Source organism: Cyclopterus lumpus, chromosome 18 (genome assembly GCF_009769545.1).
Source record: "Cyclopterus lumpus isolate fCycLum1 chromosome 18, fCycLum1.pri, whole genome shotgun sequence".
Lineage (NCBI taxonomy): Eukaryota > Metazoa > Chordata > Actinopteri > Perciformes > Cyclopteridae > Cyclopterus > Cyclopterus lumpus.
The window spans coordinates 5,276,101-5,283,454 of NC_046983.1; positions in this window are offsets into that span (position 1 = coordinate 5,276,101).

Consider the following 7,354-nt stretch of genomic DNA (forward strand, 5'->3'; position numbering starts at 1 on the left):
ACACACACACACACACGCAGACGCAGAGACACACAAAAAGAGGATACTAAATGTGCTGCCTCGTGTTGAAAGTGTTGATCGAGGACCTTAAAGCACACAAACATAGTCAGCTGATCAGGATTCCTGCTCATATCAAATCTCTTGTTATTCTCAGGTGTTGTCTGCTGACAGTTGTTAAATAGTGAATTTAAGTCTTTATTTTTGTCTTTATTTTCTGTTTTCTTACAAACTAAACTGACTAGATTATCTAAGCATAATTTATTCAACGAATTGTTGACATTATATTTAGATATGGTCTACAGTCTATATTTATATTTATATATGGTCTACAGTTTACAGTTGTATTAAGGACTCGGGTAAACAAAGAGCCGGATGAGAAGCATAAAGTGTGTCAGCTGTTTGGAGCCATAACTCTGTGCCAGACGAGCAATAAGACGCGAGACAGACAAGTTCAGACTGGATCGCGTTGTGAGGCGTCCACGAGAGATATAATGGATCATGTTCCAGTATCAATTTATTTACAAAATGTTTTATTCATAGCAACTGACCGACCAAAACAAGGTTGTCTGGATACGTATGAACTTCCCAAGCAAGCAAACTAATTATGGCATAATAGAAAGTAGCAGATAAAACCATCAAAAACAACATGAGAAACTCTAAAAGTATTTTAATAATCATCCTCCTGATTAATAATTAAATTATAGACTTTTATTGAACAATAACTAATAACACTTTACTAATGACAACAATACAAATACAACTGTCTCCTAACATAAGAGCTGACATTAGATTCTCTGAGATTTAATCTATGTTATTAGTGATTGTTTCTAATGGAATTCCCTTTATGGAGAGACAAAGTGTGTCTCGTGCATCTGAAGTCCACTCAGCATTGCCTCATGGCAAGAATGTAGATTGTTGACGGATTACGCAATTTAAAGCTGCATTACATTTGTTTGCCACTTGGGGGCAGCACATCAGGATGTAAACACAATAGTGGCACACGATCGCCTGATGCAGTTCATTTGGTGAGGGGTTGGCGAACAGTTGCACATGTACACATCCAGCAGACATGAAGCATTGTTTAGCATTAATTCCTTTTGCCTCTATGTTTGGTCTCCACCGGCTGCTGAGGGCACGAGTCTCTTTAGCTGCTCATTGCTCCACTTCGCCTGTCTTTGTCTTTGGTGCTGACCAGGGCCCTACTCCTCGTACGTGGTTCAACTAAGTCGATCAAATGTCCTATTAGCCAGCTTAAATTAACCCGATGATTGAAATCAGGCTATCGAGGGGGCGTGGCTTATCTCCGTGGCTTTACTCCGTGGAAACAGTTATAACTTCCGCCATCCACCATGGAAGAAATAACCACTATTTCTGCTTTATACTTGTTGTGGACATCCCACAAACGTCGGAACATCAAACGCCCTCGTGTTTGGGTTCATAACGTTAATATCATATATATTTTCATACATAACATCACCCGTAGCCTCACACAGCTCGGTGACTAGTCTGGATGACTGGATGAAGATTCGCTTTATTCGCATCCATTCGTCTGTGCATTGACTTTGCATGGAATCCACTCGCCTACAGCAGGCAATCGCAAGGTCCACGACCCCTATTGTCAAAGACATATGATTGTTTTTATAGCAATGTCATTTGAGGAAAATGATGTCGTAAGTACCTGCACATTAATGCCGTAAAAAGCCTCAGCTAACTTAAGTTAGCCTGCGCTGGATCCGGTTCACGTTTTTGGATGTGTTGCTATGGTGATTTTGCCAAACTTTCTTTGTGGAACCGAAAAATCCGATTTAAGTAATCTCATCCCTGAAAATCATCCGGCTAACTCAGTTATGTGAGCGGTGAGAGTGAACCAAAATAGTTATGTTGTGGCCCGTAAAAACAAAACAATTATATTTATAAAAACACCCTCCACATCTTCTCCACATCCCATGGACATTCATTTCAATTTCCTGTTTACATGATATACTTAAAAAATCATCCCCCAAAGTGAGTGACTTAGTCGTGGTCGCAGCATGTTTTCTCGAACACATTGTCCTAAGACGTCTTGTGTTTCCGGGCACATGGTAAACACAAGGCTCAAGTTACCGTTTCCACACCTCCTCCAGCCCTCCAGTCTCTTCTTTCTACTACCTCTCTTTCCTCTCTTCACCCCTCGGTATTTTCTCACAGCTCTCACTGTAAATTCACACATTCCTCTATTCTTTCGCCGAGGTCGCAAACATCTCCACTTTCCCTCTCTGCACAGCGGCTTCCTCCCTTTTCACACCTCCATCTTCCCCCTGTTGTGCAATCCCATCTTATGTTTCTGTAAATAGATGTTTATAGACACAAGTATAAAGTGCATGTCACATTAGGAGCCCACATGCCAGTGAATGAACATATGCTCCCTCTGGATTGGACGACAGGGATATTTCTTGGAAAACAGTGGGCGGAGACTCATCCGCACCAGCGTCATCGCTCCGCTCCTTATTTGGTGTTAATATGCAAAGCAAAGTGCTGATGTTTCTAAAAACACATTGAGCGAACCGTGTGTCAGTATATAACATACACTCTATTCACACAGCAGCGTGAATAAACCAACCAGTGCCTTTCATTTCATGCAGTTGCATCATTTAAGTATTTAATAGCATGTTAAGGAAAAGACGTGTTATTCCATGTTATATTTCATACGTGAGAGATGGAGATGTTTTTTGAGTCTGTGCCTTTTTAAATACAAACATCTGTTTGCATGTGTGTTGTTAAGACTTTACTATGTTCCCTTCTTTGTGGTGGTGATATAATGACTACGCCTCTTTCTCCTCCCCCTGATATCATCCTTCAGCTGGTTTTGACTTGCGTGCCCCCTGTTTTTGCTGTTGTTGTTTTTGTAAAAGCACAAGACGTAATGTTTTGTTTCCCTTCACTCCGGCATAATCAAATTACAGACAGGCAGGATTATTTTTCACAAAGCATTTTTTTTTGTGAGCAAATCTGAAACCTGTTTTTCAAGAAATTGAATCGGCGTGTACAAGAGGACAATTCAATGTACTGTAACCAAAGGAACCGTTAGTCAATGTGCAGAGACTCAGAGAAATGAAATAAAGGATGCAAAACTAGATTCAAACGGAGACAATGCCCTAACGAGATACTCAAAGGCCTTCTTAACAACTCATCTAATCCCATTAAAACCATCCCAGTCTAACAATAGCTATCTGGCCCTTTCATCAAACCTAAACAATGGATAAGCAACACCTCTCTGATGTAATATGCACGTGATTAACAGTTGTATGATTTGATTTCCCAAATCAAACACTCTTTCATCTATTTGACTTGTTTTTTGTGCTAATTCAGCTGGTTTCTGTTTAACAGCACAACATTTTAACTAAATAGGTAAATGATATGATATTAAGGAATTAGGGACTGAGGGGGACTTAATTCAGATATATTGTGGGGGGGAATTTAAATAAATAGATTGAACAGTCTGGTTCAGGGGGATCTGAACACTCACTTCATCGTCTGTTCCTTCACACTTAATCAAAAACAAATAGAGTGTAATCTTATCAAGGAGAGTCCAAAGAAAACGTGTTCACTTAAGAATGTTTAGTTGAGAGTTTGGACTCAAAAAAGAGGACAATACCGAAACTTATCCCATTAAAACCAAAATGTACCGACATGTTGACAAGTTTGAATGTTCGGTAAGAAGGGAGCAGGGGATTAGTGAGAGCACTTTGGACCACTTCCAGGTTCTGGACTCTCGGTTTATCAGGGGGGACATCGGCAAAATTCTTCTCCCAGGTCTCTTCTGAGAGAATCCGGCGGAGTGTCACATTTGGTTTTAATAGCAGTAATCCTCTTTCATCTCTCTTTTAATTGGCTGCTGCATCCGTGTGACTCGGGGCAGCTCCGGGTGCCGGGTCACCAGCCGTAGAGGAATAGAGTATGGGAACATGTGTTTTACCAGCAAGGACCACATGGTTTCTTATGTTTCATTGCATCTCTATGCAAGTGTCGGATACATTTAGATCAGGTCTGTCTTTATGCTATTTTGCTAAGTGCTATTTTTGCCCACATCAAAGAAAGAGTCTGCTTTTTAAAAGGCTTCTGGAAAACCAGCCATTCAGGGTTGGTGCTGTGGTCCCGGTGCTTGCCGTCTGCCTGCCTGGCACCACGGCCATTACCTCCGTGTTTGCATGTTATTGTTCCAATTTTCCAGCCACTGAGCAGCAAACAACCTGAAAACAGCGGGGTTACTCATTAACAGCCTTATCTGGTCAAATCTCCTTGCCTTTCACCACCCCGATCTGTCACCTACCAGGTAGGCGGTTAGTGTGTGTGTGTGTGTGTGTGTGTGTGTGTGTGTGTCTGTGTGGACATATGTGCTATGTGTACAAATGTGTTTCAGATGATTACGTCAGCTTCCGTGTGATGGAAAGATGGAATCTGTGTGTGTGTGTGTGTGTGTGTGTGTGTGTGTGTGTGTGTGAGAGAGGTGAGGACCGGATGAAGAGGTGCATCTGATTATTAAATCTGCCTTTTGGGAACATCATCATCATCACATACATTTTCCCATCTATGAAGCTTTTTGTAACAACCAAATCGTAACTGAAATAATTGCAGTACACTGTACAGGTGTTGTTTGTGTGTGTCCCGACACACACTCACACACACACACGCACACAAACACACAGCTATACACATTGTGTGGCGCTATCAGAGTAAAGGCCCAGCTTTACCACAGTGATAAACTCCCAGTAACAGCTGACTCAGGACATGCCTGTGAAGGTTAAACACGGCACTCCTCCATCACATGTCTTTTCCCCACAGGGCATACATTTCGACTCTTGCACCAATACGACAGATGTCTTCCGAAGTGAGACGTTTCTGAATCCGCTGTCCCCGGATTCAGAATTTGGGGGTCAGATTATTACAACACTTTGGGATGTGTGCTCCGGGTGACCTCGGGACCTCATGGCCAGAAACGTCTTCCTGAGGGTGGCGCTAGAAAAGTCCTCCCTGGGATGCAACATCATTGCTTTTCCAACCTATTTGACACCAACAGCCCGGCGGTACCCTCCCTGAAAACATGCTGCGAGCTTATCTTATCTCAGTCGATACAGTAGCAGGATTCATGCTTTGGCTTCGGCCCCCGTCCATCTTTCCCTCGGCTCTTGGTCCAAGTCTCCTGGGTTTTAGCACGCACACCCGCAACTCTTATCTCTTTGCTCAAATGGTTCAGTAAGCTATAGGGTTAGCTATTTATTGATGAGAATACTTGACCCCTGCAAATATAGACCAGACACCCCAGCCTTGGTTTAGGGTATTCTAAGCTCAAGAATATTTCAAATTCAGCAATCATTGGCCAATTAATGAATACAATCAATATTCAGCCTCAAATCCCATCGTTCCATGTTCAAACAACAGTGAAGCGGTTCATTTCCTGAAGATATTACCTCGTCATCGTTTTATCAGATCTTTTATTTTTCCTGCTGTCAATCAAGCAAACAATGCCAAAGGGAGGCAGTTTGGATTCAATCAGTGTCCCGGGAACCGAAACCATTAACACCATCAGAGCCAAAAGGGGTCGTTATATTTGATCACAAAGACTTCCTATTGATGTATTGATCACGAGAGAATGCTGAGATTTCCTGATATCGGGTCACAAGAAGACAACATTCATTGTTTCGTATGGCAGAAGAAAAATAAAAAAACGGACACCTTTTTAAAATAAGAAGTGCTTTAGAATTTATTGTGTGAATTCAGTTTAATTTTGTGTTTTATGGACTTTCATGTAACCGTGATCGAGGAGGAACTTCCATCATGTCTGCCTTATCTAGCTCAGGAATTATGATGATGACTATGATAACCACATAATTAAATACAGTGGCTCCCAGTTCAACGGAGGAGGGATTTTCCCGTCACAGATTGTTTCATTTGAACAATCTCGAGTGGCGAGAAATGTTCAGAAAGAAACAAAGAGCCTCTGAATAAATCTAAAGAGTGAAATCATCAAGCCAGACAGCATGTTATCCCGTGGTTTAATAGTGGCGTGTGGTGAGAGGGACCATCCCGCAGTAGAGGGAAGCTTTGAGCCTCGTGTTACACATCGAGACACCAAAACCGGGCCGTACTTTCACCGTGAGTGAGCGGTGTGTACCCACGTCCTGCTTCACTGAGCGAGCACATTCAGGATCATTTTACAGTGCGGGAACAGACCTTTCTTAATGACTTGAATTGTGCCGGGGACAAAGAAGAAGAATGTGGGTCAGGGGAGGCACACGGCTCAGCTGTGCAGCAGGAACAGCGGCACAAGCAACGCACGTCGTGTTTTAGAGAAGTGTGTTGAGGTGATTCAGGTGACCTTGTTGTTCTGCAACAGCTCAGAACGACACCGGCTCAGTTTTTGCAGAGATAAGTTGCCGAGGTTACGTAACCCCCAGGCGGCCGACAGTTGCTCAGGAAGCGCCGCGGTCTCTCAGGTGAATCTGAGGTTTTCCTATGAAATCACAGGAGATGCTGATGTAGACAAAAATGTGTCGGACATTAACCGAAGGACGCAGGTTCAAGGCCCCTGCAAGCATCTGTCTGTCCTTGAGCACACACAACACTGAATCCATTTATAAACGGCTGTAATCGGAGTGGCGATACAGTCAGGTGGACCTTCAGAGCTTGACCTTTTACAGTCGTGATCTTATTGGGAAACTTCTGTTCTCACAGAAATGACATGCACACAATGACCACAGTAGGCCGTGCATGCGTATAAACAATAAATACACCCTCGTTTACAGTTGTTCTTTTAAGATGAGTCATTGTTCTAAGTGTTGATTCATTCATTATCTGGTTTGATCATTCTGAAGTTAAAAGAAAACTACGTAATGATGCATGTTTAGCTTTCTCAGTACTTTTTAGGAATGAGAAAATAACCTATGCTCTTTTGCTGCATATCCTAATTTAAAGGGAAATACACGTTGACACTGGAGCTATTTGAGGAAGTCGTTGTTTTCAACCAGTTCAACTTTTGCATCATTTCTGAGTTAACCAAGCATTTAGGAAGCTTCCGTTGCCTTCGGGGCGATAACACCGGACACACTTGAGGATCTTCTGCACAGAGCAAACATTTGCATGCAGAAATATTGACCTCCCGCTGAACAAATGTGACTACTCCTATTGCTGTTCGTAGCAACTGTCAAATGTTTTATTTTTTAAAAAAGACTCAGTTCTTGCACACACGGCCACGCCTTGAGTCGAAGGTGAAGACTGTTGCATTTTGATTTCAGGGAAAAGCAACCTCTACTGACAGCAAGGAGGGTAGAGGATAGACACACACCAGCAGTCTTGCATCACACAGTGACGTCTTGGT